The 13,733-nt window shown below is 46.6% G+C and overlaps 1 long non-coding RNA gene across 1 annotated transcript; it reads right to left on the bottom strand.

Annotated features, from left to right (window-relative positions):
• Window positions 1–3,486: 3,486 nt before the first annotated feature.
• LOC116982440 lies at window positions 3,487–13,340 on the bottom strand. The gene is made up of 3 exons (XR_004414460.1): window positions 12,826–13,340; window positions 9,579–9,584; window positions 3,487–3,496 (listed from the first exon to the last, which is right to left on the bottom strand). It is a non-coding gene; the product is annotated as an uncharacterized LOC116982440 (long non-coding RNA).
• Window positions 13,341–13,733: the final 393 nt, after the last annotated feature.

Here is a 13,733-nt window from a genome sequence, read left to right as displayed (position 1 = left end):
TCCGGGGGCTGCTGCTCCGAGCCCGTGGGCAGGGAGAGGAGCGGGACCTGGGGCAAGAACCTCCCCCAGACCGTAGCCTCTGCCTCTCCCTCCCATGGCTCCAGACCTATCGACACGTGACGCCTGTATGGTCGTGAATAGTCGTCCAAAGAGTCGTACTTTTTCCTGGATCTTCAACGTGTTGAAATTTTTTGGCGACCTGTCACCCACGCCTCTGTCCCCTAGTTGTAGATTCCCCGATAATAGGTGCAGGAATAGGCTATTCGGCACTTCCAGCCAGCACCGCCATTCAATGTAGTCATGGCTGATCTTCCACAATCAGTACCCAGTTCCTGCCTTCTCCCCATATTCCCTTACTCCTCTATCATCAAGAGCCCTATCTAGCTCTCTTGAAAGTATCCAGTGAACCGGCCTCCACCGCCCACTGAGGCAGAGAATTCCACAGACTCACAACTCTGTGTGAAAAAGTGTGTCCCCATCTCCATTCTAAATGGCTTGCTCTTTATTCTTAAACTGAGGCCCCTGGTTCTGGACACCGAACATCTTGAACATGTTTCCTGCCTCTAGCGTGTCCAAACCCTTAATAATCTGATATGTTTCAATAAGATCCCCTTACATGCTTCTAAATTCCAGAGTATACAAGCCCAGCCGCTCCATTCTCTCAGCATATGACAGTCCCGCCATCCCGGAAATTAACCTTGTGAACCTACGTTGCACTCCCTCAATAGCAAGAATGTCCTTCCTCGAATTTAGAGATCAAAACTCCACACAATACTCCAGGTATGGTCTCACTAGGGCCCTGTACAACTGCAGAAGGACCTCTTTGCTCCAATACTCAACTCCTTGTGTTATGAAGGCCAACATTCATAGCAAAAGGATTTGAGTATAGGAGCAGGGAGGTTCTACTGCAGTTGTACAGGGTCTTGGTGAGACCACACCTGGAGTATTGCGTACAGTTTTGGTCTCCTAATCTGAGGAAAGACATTCTTGCCATAGAGGGAGTACAGAGAAGGTTCACCAGACTGGATAAACTCGGTTTGTACTCGCTAGAATTTAGAAGATTGAGGGGGGATCTTATAGAAACTTACAAAATTCTTAAGGGGTTGGACAGGCTAGATGCAGGAAGATTGTTCCCGATGTTGGGGAAGTCCAGAACAAGGGGTCACAGTTTAAGGATAAGGGGGAAATCTTTTAGGACCGAGATGAGGAAAACTTTTTTCACACAGTGGTGAATCTCTGGGATTCTCTGCCGCAGAAGTTAGTTGAGGTCAGTTCATTGGCGATATTTAAGAGGGAGTTAGATGTGGCCCTTGTGGCTAAAGGGATCAGGGGGTATGGAGAGAAGGCAGGTACAGGATACTGAGTTGGATGATCAGCCATGATCATCACATTGAATGGCGGTGCAGGCTCGAAGGGCCGAATGGCCTACTCCTGCACCTATTTTCTATGTTTCTATGTTCTATGTTTCTAACATGCCATTTGCTTTCATCACTGCCTGCTGTATCTGCATAGACTGATGAACAAGGACCTCCAGATCCCGTTGTACTTCCGCTTTTCCCAACTTGACACCATTTAGATAATCTGCCTGCCAGTTTTTGTGACCAAAGTTGATAACCTCACATTTATCCACATTTATCCACATTAAACTGCATCTGCTGTGCATCTGCCCACACACCCAACCTGTCCAAGTCACCCTGCATTCTCATAGCATCCTCCTCAGTCCCCGTCTGGCCACCAACGGCTACTACCAGCACAACGACGACGCATCCAGCAGCAGCGGCGGCTCCACCAAATCCGGCGCTCCCTCTTACATGGAGACTCCCGTCTGGTATGTCTCTCTAACTCTCTCTTGTCTCGTTACCCCCCCCCCCTTCCCTCTCGTTCTTTCCTCTCTAAGCTATGCTCCTTTCTAACAGTAAAGATGCAGCCTCCACCCTCGTACCTCACTCAGGGAGCTGTGTATCACAACTCCACCTCTCCCTCCACCCCCCTTCCCTCTCCTCCCGCAGCACGACCTCCCCTCCCAATCGCCCCCCTCCCATTCCTCCCTCCCCCCAACCCCAACTGAACCTTTCCCTACAGGAAAAACTTCTAGACAAAACCTCAAGGAAAGTTCCAACAGCCTCTTCTTTCCTGCTTGGAATCTCAGGTGGAAGATGATTGGATGTAGGGTATAACTTCCATAGGCCAAGGGCAGGGTTGCCGTGCCAATAAGTTGTTGATCAAGCCATCGGTTGATGGGCTCATGAGGGATGTTGGAGGGAACGTGAACAGGCGCTGCCTGACCCGCTGAGTTACTCCAGCACTGTGACTCTTTTTTATAAACCAGCATCTGCAGTTCCTTGAGGAGGGGGAGAGAGAGAATCATGATATTCCTTCCCCGTGTGAAACAATCTTCTTCCCCCCCTCCCCCCCCCCCTTTCCTAGCTCTGACGAGCGACTCTCTCCATCCCTCCCCAAGCCAAGTCCCACCAGCTTCTCATTCTCATTTAGCAAATGGCTAACAATGGCCAGTTTCCTTTATCATCGTTACTTTTTTGCTTCTCTTTCGCAGTCCTGGTCTGCCTCCGTCCTAAATCATTGCCCTTCACGGTATGGTACAGCAGCTGCACCACAGCTGACAGGAAGGCACTGCAACGGGTGGTGAAAACCGCTCAGCACATCATCAGTGCCCCGCTCCCTGCCATGGATGCCCTCCACCACAAACGGTGTCTGAGACGGGCCGGGAAAATCATCAAGGACCCCTCTCACCCTAACCATGGACTATTTGCCCTCCTCCCATCAGGGAGGCGGTACAGGAGCCTCAGGTCTCGCACAAGCAGGCTGAGGAACATTTTTTTCAATAACACCATTACACTGCTGAACTCACAGCCCCGACGCTAGCTATCTTTTATACTCTCCCATTTGTATACATTTATTTGCCCATGTACCAGTTTAATTCATCCACAGTCCACACATTGTTAACCAGTATTTTTATTTCTACTATCTTGCACTATGACCAGACGCTAAACTGCATTTTGTTGTACCTGTACTCGTATTTGTGCAATGACAATAACGTTGAATTGAATTGAATTGAATTATCGTTTCAGGTTGTACAAGAAAAGGTCAAACAGCAAGAGGCCGGGACCTGTGCCTGGTGTCAAACGTTCACCGTCCAACAGTTCAGTCAACAGTCTGAGTAGCTACATCAGCAACTCCTCCAAGCGCTCTCAGCGAACACCCCATTGCTGGGGCAGGGTGAGGTTGAGTGGGCTATTACAAGACGTGGGTGTCGGGACATGGGGTGAGTGTATGTGCTGTTACTGGGAAGGGGGTGAGGGACATGTAAGTGGGCTGACGGTTGGGAGGGTAAATGCAGCGGGTGGGGTGTGAGGATCCCGCCACTGGGGCAGGTGAGGGGCTGTTAGTGAGGTGGGCTGTGGGTGGGTGAGTGGGCCGTGGACTGACACTGGGCAGGAGCTGAACGTGTTGTACAGGATTGTAGATTTCCCAGATGCTGGGTTACATCAGGGGGACTGAGCTGTTATTTGGGGCAGCTAATCGCCATTCATTCACTCACTCACTCACTCACTCACTCACGCACACTGTCACACACTCACTCTCTCACTAATTCACTCACACACTCACACACACACACACACACACACACACACACACACACACACACACACACACACACACACACACACACACACACACACACACACACACACACACACAAAAATAGGGTGCTGCCATTTGACGACACAAACTCCCCCTGCATAGCGCCTGTTCAGCAAGGTGTGGAAAGTGATGCAGCTTCTGCTAAAGAGCATCGTTCCATTGCAATCTCCAGCTTGTATCAGCAGCAACTCCCTGTGTATCCATCCACTTAAAATCATGAATGAATCCATTTCCTGTAGCGTTTTGGAGAGAATATTCTGGATCCTGACAGAATATTCTCTCCAAAACGCTACAGGAAATGGATTCATTCATGATTTTAAGTGGATGGATACACAGGGAGTTGCTGCTGATACAAGCTGGAGATTGCAATGGAACGATGCTCTTTAGCAGAAGCTGCATCACTTTCCACACCTTGCTGAACAGGCGCTATGCAGGGGGAGTTTGTGTCGTCAAATGGCAGCACCCTATTTTTGTGTGTGTGTGTGTGTGTGTGTGTGTGTGTGTGTGTGTGTGTGTGTGTGTGTGTGTGTGTGTGTGTGTGTGTGCGTGCGTGCGTGCGTGCGTGCGTGCGTGCGTGCGTGCGTGCGTGTGTGTGAGTGTGTGAGTGAATTAGTGAGAGAGTGAGTGTGTGACAGTGTGCGTGAGTGAGTGAGTGAGTGAATGAATTGATGCTGTGACCTCTGTTTATTGATCCCTCAATAGCAAAACCTTTCTCGTGTAAAACCCTGCTACAATCTTCAACGTTTGATAGGTCATCTCTTTTACCTTCTCAGTTCCGAGAGCACTCCTAACTTTTCCAAATTACTCTTTACTGTAATTCTAGACACTCTCTAAATCAATCCTTCGGCTTGAAGTCTGAAGAAGGGTCCCGACCCGAAACATCACCCATCCTTTTTCAGACAGAGATGCTGCCTGACCCGCTGAGTTACTCCAGAACTTTGTGTCTATCTTAGGCTTTTGACATCCTTCCTTTAGTTTATTTTAGAGATACAGCGTGGAAACAGGCCCTTCGGCCCACCGAGTCGGCACCGATCAGCGATCCCCGCACACTAACAGTTGAGCCATGGGCCGATCAGTTGCATGGTGCTTTTGTGAACAGCAGCACAAACATTGGGCCACGTGGCCCTTTGAACATTTTAAACCTTGAGAGAGAAGTTTGATTTGTTGACATCTTGCTCTTCTTTCCCACCCCCCCAGGTTTGGCGTACTCTGAATTGTTCTCTCCCCTTGCCAAGCTGTGGGGCTGGATCTCGCTGCTGTCTCCAGGTACCTGCATTACTAATCTTCCCTCTTCTGTGGTCCATGGCCCCAAAACTCTGCTCCAGTCAACCAGTGCCCTGCTGATACTGGACCCAATGGTGAGGTACAGCCCGCTGCTCTCTCCTTAAACTCCCAGGGTTTGCACAAGGCCTGGTCCCCAGTGTTCTGTTGTTCGTGCAGCCTAAGGACCACAGTCAGTGCGGGAGGAAGCCACCTTCCAGCTTGGTACTCCAGTGTGTTCCCTCAGCCTGACTGGGTCACTCACTGAGATGAGTGGTGAGTTGCCCAGAGGACCATCGAGTCAAGAGACGACTGACTGTCAATGCTCGGTTACTCGTTCCCGACTGAAGACATGTTGTAACACCTAAGGGAGGCCTGGTTTGTGCTCCAGGGTGACTGGGGTGATGAAAGAATAGGATCTCCTTTAGATTTCCCCAGCTGTGTGGCACCGAGGATGCTTTTGAAATGAGGTGTAAGGTGGTGGACCGTGGCCAAGCTTGCACACAGCATTGTGATCAGCAGACGCCCATGTTCAATAAATCTAGATGTCTCTAACTTCAAGTAACCCTCTCTCTCCGTCCCTCCCCCTCCTTAGTCATTGTACTCGTTTCACTGTCGTCCTGGTGAGTTTCATTGTCTGTATCATTCGTTAACATCGAGCCCACAGCCAACCAACAATGGACCCTCTCCTTCATCATCGTTACTTTTTTGCATATCGTTCATTCATTTGCTCCATGTCTCTCTACATCACCGTCTATATCGCTTGTTTCCCTTTCCCCTGACTCTCAGTCTGAAGAAGGGTCTCGACCCGAAATGTCACCTATTCCTTTTCTCCAGAAATGCTGCCTGTCCCGCTGAGTTACTCCAGCTTTTTGTGTCTATCTTTGCCCATGTTGGTTGTGGCATAAGATTGACTGGGACAGAGGGGGCTGCTATCCATCCACAACCAGGCAATCTCTCTGTATTGAAATGTGATACTCCCTGCTCGGTGGAAGTGTCATTGACAATCTCCCGTTTATTTAGTCTGGACACAAAAGGCCATTCGACCCGTCGTGGCCTCTGGAGTACCCCCATCAGTGCTGTTGTCCCGTTGATATCCCTGCAACCTATTTTTTTCTTAGGTTCCCTAAAGCTCCCCTGGGTTCTCCTGCCACCAGCTTGCGGTTGACTTTCTGTGGTGGTCCCTGCAGGGGAGAAGGTCTCTCAGCCTGACGTGGTTCCACAGTATCAGTGCGTTCCATGTTGGAGAGTCTGAGCTCTCTCCGCTTCCACTGATGGGAAGCATCGGGGCCCAACGTTGTCTAATATTGTGTTGCTGTCTCTTTCAGAAAAAGCTCTTCCCCTGGTGTACTGGTGGTTGGGCACAGCCTGGTACCAGTTAACAACGGCCATCTCCTTGATCGATGTCTTTACTCTGTCCAGGTACGTGCTCCGGGGATCCACAGACTCCCTTCCTCCACCTGGTCACACCCATCCCCACTGCCTCTTCCATCTCCTCTCCACCTCTGTACTGAACACCCCCCACAGGACACCCAGTCACACTGAACCACCGATAAATAGACAATAGACCATAGGTGCAGGAGTGGGCCATTCAGCCCTTCAAGCCAGCAATGTGATCATGGCTGATCCACAATCAGTGCCCCGTTCCTGCCTCCTGTTCAGGAGAGTTTCCTTAAACAGTATGTGGAGGCCCCCACACGTGAGAGGGCAACACTGGATCTAGTATTGGGAAATTGGGAAGGCAAGTTAATGAAGTGTGTGTGGAGGAGCCTTTTGGGTCCAGTGACCACAGTTCAATTAGGTTTAAGATAGTTATGGATATGGACGGAGAGGGTCCATGTGTTAAAATGCACAACTGGGGTAAGGCCAACTTTGAGGGTATGAGAGAAGGTCTCGCTCAAGTTGACTGGAGCAGGTTATTAGAGGGGAAAGGAACATGGGCCAAGTGGGATGTTTTTAAGTGTGCTGACGAAAGCTCAGGATATGTACGTCCCCGTTAGAGTGAAGGCCAAACCAGGCAAACGTAAGGAAGCTTGGCTGATGAGGGAAATTGAGGCGTTGGTCAAAAACAAGAAGGATGCATGGGACAGGTATAGGCAACTGGGATCAAGTGCATCCCTGGAGGAGTTTCGTGAACTAAGGAGTAAACTGAAAAAGGTGATCAGAAGGGCAAAAAGGGGCCAGGAGATAGCTCTGGTGGGTAGCAACAATCCCCAAAATTTTATAAATACATAAAGGGGAAAAGGGTAACCAGAGAAAGAGTGGGACCTTTCGGGAATCAAAGCAGTCACTCACATCTGTGTGGAGCTACAGGAAATGGGCAAGGTCCTCAATGAATATTTCTCCACTATTTACCAAGGAGAAAGACAGTTGGACGGAAGGTAGACAAAAATGCTGGAGAAACTCAGCGGGTGAGGCAGCATTTATGAAGCGAAGGAATAGGTGACGTTTCTGGTCAAGACCCTTCTTCAGACTGATGTTGGGGTGGGGCTGGGGGGCGGGGGCGGGAAGAAGGAAGAAAAAGGTGGGGACAGTGGGCTGTGGGAGAGCTTGGAAGGGGAGGGGAAGGAACGAGAAAGCAAGGACTACCTGAAATTGGAGAAGTCATACCACTGGGGTGTAAACTACCCAAGCAAAGAATTAGGCGCTGTTCCTCCAATTTGCGGTGGGACTCACTCTGGCCATGGATGAGGCCCAGGACAGAAAGGTCGGATTCGGAATGGGAGACGGAGTTGAAGTGCTGAGCCACCGGGAGATCAGGTTTGTTAATGCAAAGTGTGCGGAGGTGTTGGGCGAAGCGATCGCCAAGCCTGAGCTTGGTGTCACCGATGTAGAGCAGTTGACACCTAGAGCAGCGGATGCAATAGATCAGGTTGGAGGAGGTGCAGGTGAACCTCTGCCTCACCTGGAAAGACTGCTTAGGTCCTTGGATGGAGTCAAGGGGGGAGGTAAAGTCACAAGTGTAGCATTTTCTGCAGTTGCAAGGGAAAGTACCAGGGGAGGGGAGGTTTGGGTGGGAAGGGACGAATTAACCAGGGAGTTACGGAGGGAGCAGTCTCTGCGGAAAGCCGAACGGGGAGGAGATGGGAGGATGTGGCCAGTGGTGGGATCCCGTTGGAGGTGTCAAAAATGTCGGAGGGTTATCTGTTGTATTTGACGGCTGGTAGGGGGGAAGGTGAGGACAAGGGGGATGCTGCCCTTGTTATGAGTGGGGGGAGGGGGTGAGGAGTGAGAGCAGAGCTACGGGATATAGAAGAGACCCTGGTGAGAGTCTCATCTGTAGTCAAAGAGGGGACCTTAGGCAACTGAGCGTTTTCAAACCAAAGGCAACTTGAGCGTTTTCAAACCAAAGGCGGCTTTAGCGTTTCAAACCTTAGGCAACTTTAGCGTTTTGAAACCAACAGCAGCTTTAGCGTTTTGAAACCAAAGGCACCTTAAGCGTTTCAAACCAAAAGCGCCTTTAGCGTTTTCAAACCAAAAGCAGCTTTAGTGATTTTAAACCAAAGGCAGCTTTAGCGTTTTGAAACCAAAGGCGACTTTATTTGAGAAGGAGAACGTTAAATCGGAAGTAGCAGTGATGCAGTTGAACAAAGGGGACTATAAAGGCATGAGAGGGGAGCTGGCCAAGGTAGACTGGAAAGGGATCCTAACAGGAATGATGGTGGAACAGCAATGGCAGGAATTTCTGGGCATAATCCGGAAGACGCAGGATCATTTCATTCCAAAAAGGAAAGAAAGATTCTAAGGGGAGTAGGAGGCAACCGTGGCTGACAAAAGAAGTTAGATATAGAATAAAACTAAAAGCAAAGATGTATAACACAGCAAAGAGTAGCCGGAAGCCAGAGGATTGGGAAACTTTTGAGGAATATTATACAAATAGAACCGCTTGGATAGTGACTTTTATATAAGCTAGGTAAATTGCAAAGAAAAGTTAAAATGTTCCTGAACCGAAATAAAGTGCAAACAGACACATACACACAGGCAAAGATGAATCAAAACATGGAGGCCTGAACCGGAACCTGCTTGGCTTAGGTTATTTTTTGGGGCAATTATAGCACTAGAGGAAATTGTATTTGATATGGCTTTGTGTTGAAGAATGGGAAGCTGAATAAGGGGCCTCTTCTTAGGCCATCTGCTCTGTCTATATGGCACATTTTTGAGCTCTGAATGTGACATAAAGGTGAAGAGTTATGGCTTGTTTTGCTAGGTTTGAGACAGAATTCAAGGCTGAGAGATGATAGACTGCAGTTAGCCTTGGCTGTGTACAATTATAATGTGTGATAAGGAATAAGATGTAAGTGAAGGAATAATTGCTTTGAGAAATAATTAGATTGGGGCAGTAGTTTATAGAAGGTTGAAGCAGATGGAATTCTGATGTAATGGTCTGAGATGTAGTCTCTTGTGTTCTGCCTGGTACATGAGATTGGAAATCCTACTTCCCGATAACAGGAAAGGCACCAAACGTATATTAAGTAAATTGACAGATTTACGACCCATGTATGCTTGGTTGGGATGTGAATGGGTTTTGAACTTAGAAACTGTTATTCAGCAAACTTATATAATTAATGTTTTAAAGACATAGGTAAAAGTATTTCAAACTGTGAAATTATAGTGAAACAATTTATGAAATGTATTGGCTTAATAGAAAGGTACACTTTAGACTTATAGAAATTGTTTAGATTTATAGAAATATATTTTCTCTTGGTATAGAAAGTGTGTATGACTTGTGTGATCATTGTGTTATATACGTATCTTGTATTTTGAGGAGTGGTCTTTCATAAGAGCCTACTGGGGCTTTGCTGTGTTGAAATAAAATAATTCTAAAACAGTATAAAGCACAGGCAAACGAAGGCTGTAATGAGGCCAGGGAAGGGGGATCATGTGACTGATGTTGTAAATCACCAGAAGGACTCAGATGATTGGTTACTAGCTTGTCATACCCTCTGTATCTGAAATGTCTAATACCTATATAAATGCCATGAGTTTGTATCAAAGTTACTCCTCTCTGGACCCGCCCCAGAGCATCAGCTCTGTGTTGGAGGTTCAAGAGACTCGTCTCAGCTGAATAAAGAATTGATTTTAACAGCAACAAGTGTGAGTCAAGTTGACTTTAGATTGAAAGAACTCAGTTTAACATTTGGTGTCAGAAGTGGGATTTTAGTTGGATAACCGACAACTCAAGGAACGAAAATAAGAGTCAAACTGCGCACTGATCAGACCAGAGGAATTGGCCAAGCAGGAGTGAGTAGTTAAACACCACTCTCTTTTCATCTTCTCCGTATTCTCTGCGTAGTCGACCCTTCGTTCTTGTGTTGAACGGGGTCCTGACAGAATCAAGTCAATCTAACAAACCTTGTTGAGTGGTAAGATAGACTTTTAAACAGACTGGTCCATTGGGAATGGAAAGACTCTGCCATTTGGAATGGAGAGACTTGGTCATTGGGAATGATCGATGGTAAATGACGGCTGAACTGGATCCTGTCAGCTAAACACTGACAATGCTAAATTCCTCTTGGTAATTTGGAATGGCAAGAGGGGGGTTAAAGATTGGAAACAGGGTCGGCTAAACACTGACAATGCAAAATTAATCTTGAATCATTTGGAATGGTGGAATGGTGGGAAACAATTGAATTCAGATCCAGTGATGTCACGGTTGCTAAATAAGAACTAGTAAAACGTTAACGTCATTATTATATTGTTGTAAGAATAAAGCATAAGAATATTAATACTGTGTATGGAATAAGTGGGTGTGAATATTGTAGTAAGGTGATAAATTTAATAAGTGGAGGTATTGAGACGAGAGTGTGCATACTAGAGGAATAAGCAACAGGAGAGAGAGAGTGAGAGAGATAAGACTGAAAACAAGCAGGCTGGAAAGTCTGGAAGATAAGAAAGGACTGTGCAGTTCAAATGGTTGGCCTTCAATTAGCAGTGGGAGACGAAGGGGAGGTATAGGAAAATAATTGGAATTTGTTCCCTATCAGCCCCCGGGTCACAGTCCGAGCCCTAGTCAGTGGTGACAGGAATTTACCCAAGTTTACCCAAGGCAGAGTCAGGAACCGACAGTGCATCCACCTCAGGCGTCTGACCCAAGAAGAAGGAGAAGCCCCAGTTTAGTAGCAAGACATACTAGGTCCCATTCTAGAGAAGGTGCTGAAATAGACGGAATAAGAAAGCATCCTCCAGGTGCCAATATCCTGTCAGAACAGTCCCTAACCCCAGAGCCCTAATACCTCCTCCACCCAACCAACAAGACAATGGCGAAACAGGCATGAATAATGTATGGCTGCCGTGGAAGCCAAATGAGATTATGTCAATTTTGTTGGGAGTGCCTAAGAAATGGAATCCACAAGCTTTCATTGAATTTTTAAGAACAACGATATCTGTATATCACGCTGATTCCCGAGATTTATGGGTACTAATTCAGCAAGTCTTAACAGCGATTGAGTATACCAGATTCTTGGTTCATTTAACCTAGAACAACCATGCAGCCCTAGTGGCGGTGCACCCAGGGGCAGGTAACAATGAGGATCGATTACAGCTTATGCTGGCAGCCGTGGGCCTCACTCTCCAGCAGCCAATCGATATATCAAAGGTTTTGGATATGAAACCAGAGGAAGGAGAAGCTGCAGAAGATTTTTTAAAACCATTTACGGTAACCAATCGGGTGACACTCAGTATCAGCAAGGAAATGACTGGCCACAGTTTTGTGCTATGGTTATGAACTGTTTGCCTTCCAGCGTCGCAATGGGTATTTAAACCAATAATATGGACTGGTCAGAGTCTTCATCGGCCCGCATGTCAAGAGCTGTGAAATCCTTTTGGAAAGACTGTCCTATTGGAGACAGTGAAGCCCAGGTAAAGGTAAAAACGAATATGTGATGAGAGAAACGAGAGAAGTTCCACCAGTCGCTGTCGCTGACTGAATGGGCTAACAAATCCGGATGTTACCCTGTTTACAGATGGCAGCTCATCCATTTTTGAAAAGGGAGAATGGTTGTCAGGCTATGTGATTGTCAATCGGGAGGGAACGACCATTGAAGCAGCATCTTTTGAGGCTCCCTTCTAGTCCCAGCTAGCCGAGCTATTTGTGCTGACTAGAGCCTGCACCCTGGCCGATGAACTATCTGCAAATATTTACACGGACTGCCAATATGCTGTTGGAGTGGTTCATGATATGGACAATTATGGAAGAATCGGGGGTTTCTAACCTCTTCAGGGACAGTGATATCTCACAAATATTAGTTTCCAATTTTCTACAGGCCATTCAGTTACCCAGTCAGCATGCTGTTATCAAAGTTAGAGCCCATAGTATAGGCCAAGCCCCATAGACATAGGAAATTGCCTTGCCAACGAGTTAGCTAAGAAAGCTTCTAGGAGTTACCAAATTGTTGGGTCCCACATGATGAGGCAGATTAAAAATTCTACTAGGAATAAGTCTCCCTCAAAAAAAGGAATGCCAACCATCCAAGAAGTACTTCAAATACAGGAGGACGCTCCTGCATGGGTAGAACAGCTGTGGCAGGACCAGGGTTGTCTGTACGATCCTGTCACTAGCTTATGGGTTACGCCTGCCGGACAGACTTGCAGGTCTGACGAGCTTGCGTTGTGGGTTATTGAATTTGTACACTTTGCAACTCATTGTGGGGCCAATGCTGTAAGTGATATGCTTTTAGAGACTTGGTGACATCCGAAACTTTTGACTTGTCACAGCGTATCAGCCAGCAATGTCTGATTTGCTAGCAGCATAATCCAGGTAAAGGCTTGCCCTGTGAACCAGTTAAGACTCCTTTATCATTTGAGACCTTTCAAATGGACTACATTGAGTTGGAATGATTTCAGTGTTATAAGTATGTTTTTGTAATTATTGATATTTTTAGTAAATGAATAATTAGTGTAAACGCCTCTCATGTGTGTGGTAGCATTATGGTTTTTGAATGAATGCTGAAGTTAAGTCTTTTATTTGTTGTAAATCACATGTTATAAGTGTAGGTGTGTGTCCCTTTAAAAACAAAAATTAAGCAGGGGGCTGAAGTTTTTTTACAGCTACCCTCGGCTGTGAGGTTAACCTCTCAATTTAAAAGGGGAAATAAGTTAACTGCTGAAACACGACCAGCTTTAATGGTTTGTTTAGATAAACATTCTTGTTGATGAAGGGAACTGACTGATAATGGGTTAGTCATGAGTTAACGTGATATTTTGCTAAATCACTGGAACATAACATCTTTGATCACTCCTGTTTGACAGAAAAATTGAAAGTATGTTGGGTTTATTTTAATTTGTTGTATTTTACCTGTTTTTAAGATGCAAACAGTATTATGTGACAATCCAGCTGAGATTTCGAAGTGGATTGATTTGATTGTTTGCTGAAATTTTCAGAAACAGACAGTGTATTGGATAGTATGGAGAACTATAGAAGAGGGGCAGAATAGAATACAGACCACTCCATCTGGTACAGCATGAATAACACCTGCGGAATCCTATGTATTAACTTTGAACCCGTGCTTTGCAAACTTCTCATTCATAGGTCAGGGCTGCATATGGTGAGGAGCCAGCAGTCAAAGTTCCAACTAATATTGAGCCATGTTGCTATGTGCTGGTCAGGAACTGGATGGGTAAGCACTTGGACCCAATCCGACCGCTGCCAAGGTCGAGGGTCGTGCTGCATGGGTTCATCTGAACCACTGCAAATTGATTGGGGAGCACAATCAAAAGGGGGGAGAAGAGTAATTTTATTTTCAACTCAGAGTTTTTAGTTTTTACATTTCTGCTTTGCTTGGGAGTTGTATCATTATAAGTTTGGTTGTATC

The sequence above is a fragment of the Amblyraja radiata genome, chromosome 17 (genome assembly GCF_010909765.2).
Source record: "Amblyraja radiata isolate CabotCenter1 chromosome 17, sAmbRad1.1.pri, whole genome shotgun sequence".
Taxonomy (NCBI): Eukaryota; Metazoa; Chordata; class Chondrichthyes; order Rajiformes; family Rajidae; genus Amblyraja; species Amblyraja radiata.
This window is presented reverse-complemented; position numbering and strand designations above follow the sequence as displayed.